At 40.8% G+C, this 12,852-nt stretch overlaps 4 protein-coding genes across 6 annotated transcripts in view; all 4 read right to left on the reverse strand.

The window, feature by feature from the left end:
- The window catches only part of LOC126556137 (GDP-fucose protein O-fucosyltransferase 1), a 452,711-nt gene extending 447,471 nt beyond the window's left edge, over positions 1-5,240 (reverse strand). Inside the window, exon 1 of the mRNA XM_050211356.1 lies at positions 5,234-5,240. The gene's annotated coding sequence lies outside the window, so the exon portion shown is untranslated. The remainder of the gene's footprint in view (positions 1-5,233) is intronic.
- LOC126556377 (uncharacterized) overlaps positions 1-12,852 on the reverse strand; it is a 306,838-nt gene that overhangs the window by 264,393 nt on the left and 29,593 nt on the right. The window lies entirely within an intron of this gene.
- The window catches only part of LOC126556033 (fatty-acid amide hydrolase 2), a 526,247-nt gene that overhangs the window by 251,342 nt on the left and 262,053 nt on the right, over positions 1-12,852 (reverse strand). The gene's annotated exons all lie outside the window — the stretch shown is intronic.
- Positions 1-12,852, reverse strand: part of LOC126556028 (5-hydroxytryptamine receptor 1A) — an 83,994-nt gene that overhangs the window by 67,723 nt on the left and 3,419 nt on the right. The window lies entirely within an intron of this gene.

A 12,852-nucleotide genomic window follows, 5' to 3' on the forward strand; every position in this document is an offset into this window, starting at 1 on the left:
TCCGGTTGGGCAATCCGATTAACTCACTCGACGCGTCCAAAGGCCCAAGCGTCAATGTATGTGAGTGTGTGTGTGTGTGTGTGAGAGAGAGAGAGAGAAGGCGAGCAAAAAAAAAGGCTCACCACCGCAAAATTACTTAGACCACGCTGCTCAGGAAAATCCCTTCCTGTGCCGAAGGAAAGCTAACGCGAAAGATACGACGCACAAGAACACGTCGAACAAGACCCATTATGCTGTCAGAAGATGAACTAACGGGCTCGGATAAAGTGCTGGATAATTACTTCTTTTAAATTGTTTCCCAACGGTAGTACGTGTTCCTTCGTATGCGTTATTTTGCTAAAGGTTAGGAAGCAGTGTTTTACAAATACATTGTGGTAATTTAACTTTTTTTCTTTAAGGACTTCCCGCCCGTATTGCTATGAATGAACATCTTAGGAAAAAGAAAATAAAAGCTTTTATCAAGCAAAAATTCAGAACTTTTTGAGTCATTTACAGTGTTTGATACAACAATAAGCTAGTCGAGTTTAATTTTATGCTAGGGAGACTTCGCGTCATCCTGAAAACGTCGTATGCAATCCTTTAAAACTGGACATAAGGTCATGATGTAACGATCATAATAATAAATTAATCCGGCAAATATAATCTTGGTCATCGTAGGATTTTCACTGATCGTGATCGCAGTGGTACTTGCGTTATTGATTATCATTATACTTATTAGCTATCATGTGTATTGTAAGTTACGGTACTGATTTCTAATCGGTGCCGGATGTGTCCTTAATTCCATAATTTAGGTTTTGTCTAGCCTGGATCATTTTTAATGTAGGATTAGAGTAGAGTGGAAATAAATGTTGAGGAAAAAAATAAATGTTCTGAAAAATACTCTTTAACATTAATTAATACGATTATTCAATCAAAATTCTAACAGTGATCTTAGCAAATAATTACGCTAAACTTTGACAATAAATTAAAATCAGTTGATGCTGTGTGAAAAAAAAAAAACCCGTGCCAAAAAAAAATTTTTTGGCATGAAACAGACCAAACAATTAATCACAACTTAAGCTGTATTACTGTATGAAAGATTATGAATTTAAATAGAAGTATTTTCCCTATCTATCTTACACGTTTTTTTTAGCGATGGGAACTCCGGGATGGATTAATGAATCCACTCCGATTCCGACGCATAAAAACTGGAGTTACCCCAGATCAATGGGGCCTTAAATCCGGAATAATCTTGAGCTTGTGGTTGTGATTTAATTCCGCAGTGCCTTCCGTATTTGCATTCGATGTTAATTTTTGAAAAGGTCCGGAGTAATTACTCCGAATTACTGTGGAGTCAACCCGGGACAAATTACGCCAGAATTATTCGGATTCGACTCCTTATTACTCTGGAGTAATTGCTTCCGAGTTACTCCGGAATTACTCCGAAGTAAGCTCCAAAATGCCTCGAAGTCAGATTATTTCGACTCCGGAAAAAATAAGGATTCACCCATCACTAATTCTTACTTTCGTTTAAATACCTTTTTTAACCATTAATCTGCATACAGCAGAACCGGAGTTCTAATTCCATCCGAACACGTTTCCCCGTAGCGAGGACTGTGATTATCCAACGACGTATATAGTAGTTATGTGCCAATGACATGTGACCGTCATACGACACCACAAGATAATGCTATTCTCAAGGTTGTCGTCCAGACCGAAACAGATGACAACTGAGCAGTTCTAGACCCCTTTCGCCATCCGACACCGACATGCCATGAAGCATTCCGCGGCATCAGGCACTGGCTCAGCGGTTAGGGAAAAGAAAAAGGGAAAAGCTTAGAATTAAGTTTTAGTTTATATTTAGCAACTAAAGGGTGCGGTACGCATGGTTATTAATAAGTATTTTAACTTTAAATTATTCAATAAGCGTCTCCCACATAATTATATGTCCTAGTAAGCCATTCAATGGCCAGCGTAACCTTTAAAGGCCGTTTAGTCAAAAAGTACAAGAAGAACAATGTTTAAACATCAGCCGAAAGTTTATAGTTTTGTTCATTAATGAATGTTAAAAAAATAATACACAAACATGATGATTCGTCCACAGCAAAAATAAAGCTAAATTACTCAAGTTTACCATAACACTCGGTTAACCACTTTCTGTAGTTTCTTAATCCCAATTTAAACATATCGTAAGCACTTCATCAGTAAGTGTTCTTTCATATTGCTTCTCTGGGTTAATTTTTTGCCTTATCCCATACCTACAACGTGACATGCAAATGAAAAGTATGGCAAGAATCGATAAACCAAGCACACTGGCACCAACTCACCCACCATGGCACCATCGGAACTGCAAAAAGCCATCTTATGCTCAATACTACACAACGAAACTAAAATTTATCAACCCATCCACGGCCACATGCACTGACCGTCTTATGTCCAGACAAGCACGATCGTCACAAGAACAACAAGCCTTAGCGTTCAATGCCCCGGTCCGCAGTTCGGCGACTATGGGCCGGGAAAATGGTTTGCACAATGTGCTTAGCAAAACCCGGAAGACCCGGATCTCGGAAAGCAAGAATCGCCGGACGAGGTACGTCACCAGCAGCACATTCCGATGGCGCGCACTTTCTTCACATTTGCAAACAGACCAAAACTATGATGGGACCCGTCCGTTGCCTGAATATCTAATCAGTTGATGGTGCTTTGGTCACTGGTCTCGGTGTCTTCATTGTTTGACCCTGCACACTTTGCTCACCCTCAAGGGAACAACTTGCCGTTTGTTGAGATACTAATGGGCATGAAAAGGAAAAAATTTCACCACTATTTATGTGTGGCTCTAGTGCAGAAAGCGTACGCATGAGTTGTGCTGTTTAACCTCTGCAAAAAGCGTCAACATAAGTGTCCGTTAAAGTAGCTTTACCGTTCCCAGGTGTAGCTCGATCCTTCCATTTCCTTCTACACGCCTGTAGGTTGTTATTCTGTAAACGAAGGACACATCAAAACAACACCCGCGAGAATGTGTCCGGTTTGCGTTCGGTGTTGAAAATTTCATGAATTATACGCTACCAGGATCAATTTTCAAACGTTTTGCATGTCTTCCGTTTTGCCAGCAGTAGGACAGTTTGTGCGTCTGTACGTACCAATTCGCATTCAACGCAACGCCACAAAAATCGATTAAATTGCTGTCCTGGTCCGTTATCGTTTTTTTTTTCACTTTCACATCAACAATCACACAACACGCATTGCGTACCGTATACCGAGATTCATGCCGAATCGATTAGGGTTTTGTGTCAGCAAACGCTGTCGCTATTTTATTTCTCCCCTGGATACCATGCCGGGTTGGGATGTTAGAATCCACATCGAGCTGCTAACTGCTGCTATTCGGTCTATTTTGTGCTAGTGTGCGGTTTGATTCATTCCTCGATAGCGACACGGCAAGAAGAAAACAAATGAAAATGGAAATAATTTTTGGTTAAATTTGAATATTCTAAGCGTGAGAGCGTATGGATTCGAGTGGATTCGTGTGCAACTGAGTGGGATTATTTATCTGTTACCTTTTTTTCTCTGTTACTCCTTCATTTCCGTACCGGATTGGCGCGATGGTTAGCAAACATGTGCTGCATCGAAAACAGCAATAACAGCGAATAAATTAGAGTGTGCATACAATTTGAACTTTTTTTTAGAGAGATGTTAACAGCCCAGGTGGACGGTTCACATATCATCCAATGTATGTGTCCACGGTCAATGTTTGTCAGTGTTACGACGAACAAATACCGTGTTAGGAATCAATCGCTTTCAATCAGCATTCAAACCATGGCATGTTGTGGCGCCTGCACATAGGCAATACCATCTATAGATATATTATAGCAATAGTTATAGCATAGCATATGTTAGCATAGGTTAGAATAGGATAGATACTACTTAAAGATAAGAATAGCATAGGTAGCATAGGAAATGAGGCATAAGAAAGAATTCAGGATACATAGGAAGTAAATGATTTAAGTTAGGATTAGATTGATAGTTTTTAGTATAAATTGCGGAATAGAATTTAGGATGGCACAGAAAAATCTGAACAAGATAAGGGGAAACTCTGTCCAACTGTAATAAAAGTCCGCAAGCGTAAAAATTCCACTAAGAAGGTACCACTCTGTGTTCTTCTGATTACTGTAATAAATAGTGAAATACCACAATGTGATCATTAGAATCTTTTGTGTGTTACTGACATTTTTTGGACATATAAAATATTATGTAGGTTAGCCCAGCAATTTTAACGGGCTTTGTTAATCTTCAATGTTTTCGATTCTTTTGTGTTAATAAAAAAATTATATACTATTTAATGTTCGATGCCTGAGCTTTTGCATACATTTATTTAAAGGTTGCAAGTAGTTTTGTAAGTAGAACATTTGCATTTTTAATATCTTACCATAGCATTGCTTCTTTATGCCGGTCTTCACACGGTAGGAAGACGGGATTCACTAGACCTTTTCCCCGTAGTGGAGACTGACAGAATAAGTAGCATCTTTACATAACTCCTTACATAACCTTCCAATTCTCATTCTTAAACTTCCCCTTCATCGCTGCATCGAGCACCATGTAGAAGATTTCACACTGCAGCGTCTAAATCTCAGTAGTTCTATTCCTATACTATGTATATGTAAGTCCTAGTGTTCAAATTATAGTCGAACTGATTTGAATGCTCGTTAAATCAATGTGTTATTACTCTCATTGGCATGTTTGAGCCGGTATTGCATGTTATACCTAGTTTCATGTAGCATTCTTTGTTGTCGAGTGGTTAAGCGAAAAACTAAGAGACTGATCTTGTTTAGAAGCGATAGTGAATGTCCCAATTGTCCGTAGTATTAAACCTGCTATAAAAGCGCCTTGTGCGATCTTTCGTCGTTTTTCTAGCGGTTGTAACAGTAACAGGAGTTCGTTGTAGTGCGGCAGATTGGAACGATTCCTTCCAGTTTAGTTTTGATATGGCGTATCGGGAAAATTTGCGTTACAAAGCCTCTAATCTATTTACCCATGTCGTGGCATAAGGGTATCAAACGATCGAACCATACTTGAAAATGGGCCTAACTTAAATGCTATTATAAGCGACATCGCATAACACTTATTAATGCACTGTGCGTTAATCCAGTAAGTTTAATGAGCATGAACAGTTGACACGCAATACAATATTCTCTAGCATCCTGCAGTCGTCAATTGTCTTCGCTGGCATACATATTTTTATCATCAGGCAGGACTTCACACAAATCGTTTACGTATAACAGAAACAGCAAAGATCCTAAGGTACTGTCTCGTTATGAATTTTTCATTCCAGTCTTCGTGCTTCCTCTTCCTTATCCTTAATGTTAGTGATTGAGCCACATTGTTAAGTCTTAAAGGCAGACATTTGTAATCAATAATATAAAATAAATTAGAATGACGGCCGAGCAGTTAGCAGATATTTTTAATCCAAGCCAGGCTCATTCAGCTTGGATTTAATTATGTGATATTTTTCTTTTTGTTTTCTTTTTACTTCAATGGCACCAGCCGGCATACTCAAAATAAGTAAATAAATGAAGAACTTCCTTGCCTCACATACAAGAGGCTCATCTACCGATTCGCCAGAGACTGCGGTCTGATCCTATGATTCCATGTTCCCATTACAGTGTTTCTCAGGTCATAGAGCGGGTGTTTCCATGCTTGGAACAGTGGGCAATTTAAGATTGAACAATAATAAGACGTAGCTTGTTCGGATTGTTCGTGCTCCTGAAAACGCGGATTGTTTCTAACATGGAACCAACTATTATATGAACAGCGAAACATTGTATCCTTCCAATCCTTATTCGTTTTTCACCATTCTTTTTTTGTTTCTTGTTAAGTTGTCCATGTCTTCTGCAGCGTTTTCTGTAGTGAAACGGGTGATCCAATGACGAGCAACAGCACTCGAGGGCAATTTCTACCCGTCGTAAACTGGAGGCAGAGTATGTCCACAGCACAGTGTTCTTTATTCCAGTCCAGCTATGTCACAACGAGTTTGACAGCGTTGTCGTTGTGTTCGGAGTGTTTGGCGGGTTCAACCGATCACCATTAGATATGACGCTGACCGGATCGAGCTTGGAATGTTACTGTTGGACTGCACTGGAGAACACTGTACAAAGATTTTTTGTATGTTTTTTTTTTTTTTTTGCAGTCAAGACCGTAGCGTAATGGTCAATAACAGAACGACCACAACACCACAATAGCCGGAAATTGGATGCAATCAACCACCATAGAAGTTGGGGCGGCCCAATGGCGTAGGCGACAGCGGCACCGGTCTTCAAACGGCAGTACCGGGGTTCAAATCCCATCCGGAACGTCCCCCCGTAGTGAGGACTGACTTACCTGATCACGTGGTACACATAAGTCAATACGGCCAGGCCGTTCTTACGAAAAAAAAAACACCATAGAATCAATAGTTATAGCAATAGTACCGGACCAGCATTAATCACTTCTTTATAATTATCAGCAGCACCTACCCAAATACAACTCAGCCACATAAAATTAATTAATAAAATATTCGTTGAAGTATAGGGTAAGCTAAAATTTGAGTTTCTTCTCCTGTTTCATGATAGCAATTTTATTTTGTCGACTAATCTCGACATTGTTAGAAATCGGCATTGTGATCTTCACCACCTTTAGCAGAGCGAGTTTCTGACGTCTTCCGATTGTTGTGATGTAGTATAAAAGGCTGCTGATCAGAAGGTAGCCATATACTCGTTATAGCTCGTTTGATTCATCAGAGTTGAATGGTGGTTACGTAGAGAACACCAAAGTTCGGTGCTACAAAATGCCGTTTGGTTCTGAAGTAAGATAGTTAAGTTAAATGTATGTACCGTATATAAGGGCCACCAAGCCTGACAATAAATCAGTAGTTGCCTAAAATCTAACAGACACGGACTTTTCTTTTAATTTGTTTCAGGTTTCACGATCATCCGAAAGTTGTACTTAGATTCTTAAACGAGGAACAACTAGCTAAAGAGTTACAAAGTTGGAGCCGCAGTACAGCGTCAGGTTATCTGGAAGCTCGGATCCTGTTGTCGTCAACGTTTGATTTCAAAACGCCAAATCCTTCGCTCGGCTGGATCAGGCGCTCTGTCCGACAACAAGCTTGCCACCACAAGTACTCTACGAAATGTCTTAGGTTCAAACCTGTTGTACATGTACTGGATTAGACAAAAAACAAGGAGGAAATGTCTCGAGAAATTGTTACAAAATTAGCTCAAGAAGAGCTGAGAATAACGCCCCGAGCCGTAATATTAAAACTAAAATAAAAAAATATAAACTTTTGAATGACAATACGCAGTGAGATGGTCATTGGACCTTTGACAGGCTGTCTGCTATTATTTGTTGGCCCATACATACATCTATCCAGTATTTTCTAAGGGTAACTATCTGATAAGATTACACCAGCAGGTATAACGTATCGATTAAGATGGGACTTGAACTTCGATCCTGAATTATGAAGATCGACGACGCTTTCGCCTCTACCACTGACCAGCCAGCCGGCCAGTAAAATGTTGGTTGTTATATTCTTTCATTTTGTATTCTGTTCTCACCTAGTCCACATTGTTTTGGAAATTATACCACAGTTTTATCCATTTTTTACAAATTACTTTTTTGTTTCATCCATCCATTAACTGCTTTGATTGATTTACTGCGTTACACCACGCAATTGGTAATACTTTTGAACCAACATGTCCATTTGATTTCTCCAACTAATTAATCCAAAAGCTAACAAAATCCCAGCCCAGCTAGCAGCTTCAGATTTTAATCGATGGCTCACATAATTTATTTTGCTCCGTCCAACAACGGGACTAATTTCTTTCGCTAGCTCCAGTGAACGATTATCATCCGGCGACGACGAGCATTCGACCACCCCGACGGATCGGAAAGCGCTCGAAGCCGAGCGGCGAAGCGCTCATAATCGTGGCGTGGAATGTGCACCCCGTTAAATTTAACCTGTGTTTTTCCACGCGCACCAGCGGGCAGGATTCGCGTGCGGCCATAAATTAGCTAGCTCTAACTAAAAACTCATCCAAACGTGCCCCGCTCGATGCTCGGTACCATCAGGAGTCAGGAGTGAGAGTTTTCCGGTGACTCGAGGCGGAAAACATCAAACTTGATTTACGGGAAGTGCACGCATCAACGAAGAATGGCCGGAATCGAGTGGGAATGCCTTTCACGATTCATTTCTTTTTTGTCTAGCCGTTTTTTTGTTTTGTTTTGCGTTGTTCAGGAAAAGCACTCTGTTATGATGAACAACAAGTAAGTAGGATGTACGTTGAATTTCGTACATTCTTATCATAGAAAAACATGCTGAGAAATATTTTATCCACACTACGGATATCTTTCCTTAACACTTGGGGATAAAAGGGATTGTATGAAGAGGAGCGTTCGTGATCCTTTTCTCCAATCATAACAAGTCTGCTGTCATGTGGCAAGAGAAACTCTCAAACAATTCCAATAAATTACAAGCGTACAGGTTTGGATCAATGCCAGATGTAAGACAAGTTTTTGTTGTAGTACTGCACTTTCTTATCATATGCGCTTATTAATGTACGAATGTACGGTTGTACTCAACTCAATACATATTTTAACCCCAAATTAATAAAAACTATAATTTTCAGTCATTTTATTCGAGACATTTTTTTAAACTCGAATACAATTAAATTCATATATTATTTGAATACGAAACATCGCGAATGGAAGTAGTAAAAAGGTTAAACACTTATACTTTAAGATATTCAATAAGCCAGTTCAATCACCGTTTACCTTTGACATAACAATAGGCAAGGTGAACAGATCCGGCCATTGACAAAACAATACCCTATCAAATAACAAACAAACGTCAAGAGCATTTCCGTGAGTAACAAAAAAGAAAATCAAATCAGGTCACTGTGAAATCTACCATTACGGAGGCTTACCACCCGTGGAGCATCCACGATAAGTGTAGATTGGAATAAAATTCAAATTGTGAACAAAAACTAAAAAGGAACGATGGCACAGTAAAAGCACGCTCTTCCGCTTTACCGGCACCGTTGGCTAGTGTAAGTGAAATCACCGGATTCGCCGCCTCACCAGCATTGGTAAAATCCTTTGCAATTGAACACCTCACAGCCCGCATTCTGTTTTACCCGGTACCGAAAAAGCCCATCGGGAGGTGACTATCGGGTGGCTTAAAGTGGTGCTCCATCCCTTGAGGCTCTGCTCGTGTGTAAGCGGAAAAGCTCGGAATCGGGAAACGGAGTTTATGAAAAGTGCAAAGCTAACTTCACCCAAAGACGCCTGTCAGCCGGTAGGGACAAGTGTGGAAGAGCAGAAAACAGCTTGTCTGCCAGCCAAGGCACAAGGGCATCCATTCCGTTTAAGGCACCGTGGGCATTCGGCGGGAAAAAGGACCAGCAAAGAAACTTACAGCACAATCGGCCACAATCGTAAGGACGCGTAGTTTGTACGGAAGGGGGAAAGGTAAGGGAAGGGCATAACGGAACAGAAAGATTGAACTCGGCAAAAAAAGGAAACAAACTCACTCACACACACACAGTAGACATTTTGGCAACATCCTGTAAATTAGACAACCGAGGAGAGAGAAGAAAAAAAAACGTCAGGCTTGGGAAAAGTGGATGAAAACATCCGTACCAAGTACACGCGAAGTACACTATATCTTATCTTATGGGTTTTTCGGTTTTGTGTTGGCCCACTGCTTTTTCTTTTTCATTCTGTGTGTTTTTGTTGTTTTGTTTTTGGTTTTGCGCGCTCTATTTTTCACCACTTTTTTTTTTTTGCTCCGTTGCATCCCAGTGGAAAAGGCAACTGGACGGGGGGAGGGAACTGCTTAAGAAGCTGGGGCCAAAACCACGGCCGGTTTACGATTTGTTAGACTTGCTTGATCCGGCATGTTTTTGCCTTGTTCTTAGCGTAGTCTTGCAAAACTATAAGCTTCTTTTTTCTTGTACCGTGGCGGCTAAACTTTTCACACTTCCGGTTAGGTAGGGTACGGAAAATGGTCGAAAAAGTGTTGCAAAAATTTTCCGCCATTTTATTTTGTGTCACCTTAAGAATTTTAAGGGACAAAATTTATATCAACAAGACATTACTGTAAAATGTTACACAGCAGAACAATCAATTTAATTGCACATTGAAGTATGAAAACATTTTTGACAGTTTTTTGACAGTTTTTGTCCGGCTGATATTCTTCTCCTATGGAATGCTATTTTTTTCCGCAACAATGGCGTATTGGTGTAATGACGTAAATTCTTTATCGCTCTTCTCAAGCTTGTATTGTGAACAAAATACAAAATATCTGCTGATTGTTTAGCTACTTACTAAAGCTTGTTGTCCGCCCCAACACCCAACAATTTCTATAGTGCATCGGCATCCAACAACAAACCAAACCAGCAAACTAAAGCACTCTCAACACTGAATCAGTTCAAATAGCAGCGAAGAAGCAAAGCGAACCATGAAGATCGCTGGATTGTGCCGTGAGTCGAACGTAATGCGATAAAGGGCACCGAGAGGGAAGTGAGCAATCCTGGATGCCGTTTCGCGCATCGCTCCGAAACCAAAAGTAAATAGAAATTACTCCAATGAGAGCAAGACACCCGTCAGCAGTGAGCCGAGATTGTGGGATTCCCTTCCCGCTTAAAGCTTCCCTTAGGTTGAAACAGTAGTTTTACAATGTCCCTAGACGATGCACCTAACCATCCCCGGACAGTGGCTTTGAAGGTTAAAGCATTGGCGAGTCCGACCATCCCCAAAAGCATCCCCGTTCGAAATACTTTACGGTAACAAGCGAACCACATTGTGGTTCGCTCTCTCCTGGCACCACACAGAACGGAGCCGCACACTGGCAGGATATTCGTAGTGACATTTATTTTATTTCAATGACCCTTACGGATCTCGCCGAAAAGCTTTTTTAAGTGGCGCCGTGGTCCGATGAGCTTGGATAACAGATTTATGAAATTAAGCTGAAAACGTTCCTTGGAGAACTTGGCCGGTAGCTTGGGTGGGATTGTAAATTTTTCCAGCATCCTGTTGTGTCATTAAAATAATGAGATTTAGTGTGAAGAATCGTAAAGGTTGGAGACGAACCGGTAGGGCTACATCTCTAATTAAATATTTCCGAGCCATGAAGCGCGAAAAGTGCTGCTAGAATGGATGGAATGATAAATAGGAGAGATGCAATAGTTTTCCATGACAAAGCAGTAAGATAATTTTATGGGCATTATTTCATACGCGAATCTATGTGACTGTAATCGTGATTTATATTATTGCTGCAATATTTGAAAGTAATTAATAGTAAGAAAAAGTAGTTGATATTTGCTTCATCTTTTTGATCCTCGCTTAACGATCAACTAGGCAACGCCGATCATTGAAAGGTTTACTAGACTTATTGATATTACGCAGTTGAATAGTCTGGATAGATACACAGTAGCTATTAAATGAAATGTCTTATGCTTTTTGTTCACCTGTTTATTACACGCAACCGATTACATTAAAGTTCGGACGATAGATCATAATCGTCGCTGTGTTTGTGAAAACCCAAATAACTTTTTATTTTTCTGTTAGCAGGTGTGACAGCTCAACGACATACTGTCAACACTACGTTTGCCGCGATTATCTGTGCAGGATGGGCTTCACGTCGTCGCTGGACTGGACTGGAGGTTTGACAAAGGCGGCGGAACACGTAGTGTTCCGCTTCCCACGGTTTGCTATCGATCACCAGGAGCTACTTGGCGAAGGAAAACCGAATGAGGAAACCCCAGCAAACTTCGAGGCCTGCCTACTGCAGAACTCAGATCAGTTAAGCAAAATATGTGAGGTCGTCGCTCGCATCACTGACGTGCTCCAGCAGGTATGGAATGTGGTACAAGAGATACTGGCTGCGCATGGCAGTTTGCCGCAGGTCTGATCCGGCCTGATAACGACGCAGTCCGGCGGGCTTGGTCTGACCGGCGTAATTCGGCCAGGCAACTGGTTGAGAGCGTTTTGCACGTTGGCACGAACGTCCAGGGAGTGTGTCCGGCGTCAGTTGCCTTTTTGAAGGATACGTTTTGCCAACGTCAACTAATGCCAGCCGCAGTAAAGGAAATGAAGGAGAACCCGACGCTGCATTGCAAGCCACAGCAAACTGAGGCTGCTGTTGTTGCTCGTTGAGCCTGGGTTGCAGCAAAGGGAGTGCACTCAACCATTAATGAGGGAAGATGTATAATGCACGGCTACGGTATCTGCAAGACCTTTAAAAGTCAGGGAGGATAGAGAGTCGACATAAAATTGTTAAAATGATAAATAAAGATCCCTCATTTAAAGTGTTTTCTCCTTATACTTCATCTTTTCCCAGGCATACTCGGTTATAGTAGTGAGATGATTTTTTGTCCAAAGCTACTTAATCTGTTGTGTCAGGTGGGGAATTTTTCGTGCTGGTCCTATTGTTCTTGATGCTACTATTGTTCGAAGGTAGGTTGTAGGTAGTAAATCCTTGCAATAATAAGCATAATGATTCGAAAGCAAATTGATCCTTTGTTCATCTGCTTCATAAACTCACTTTAAGTGTTTTACATATCCTGTTTTTCTTCTTGGCTTAACGACCAACTAGGTCAAGTCGCCCATTGAATGCCTTACTATACTTATCGATACCATTTAGTTGGTCAGTCAGTCCTCACATTCTGGTTAAAAATTGAAATCCGATATAAAGTCTGAGATACTTTCGAGAATGCTGTTTGCAAGCCTGGGTAACTTCTCCACTCACCTATCGTGACAAATGAAGTTGAGACTTCATAGAAATTTTGAAAAAGGAACCCGAGACTCATATATGTCTCTGCGACATGACCACTGTCCAATGCC

The sequence above is a fragment of the Anopheles maculipalpis genome, chromosome 2RL (genome assembly GCF_943734695.1).
Source record: "Anopheles maculipalpis chromosome 2RL, idAnoMacuDA_375_x, whole genome shotgun sequence".
NCBI classification, from domain to species: domain Eukaryota; kingdom Metazoa; phylum Arthropoda; class Insecta; order Diptera; family Culicidae; genus Anopheles; species Anopheles maculipalpis.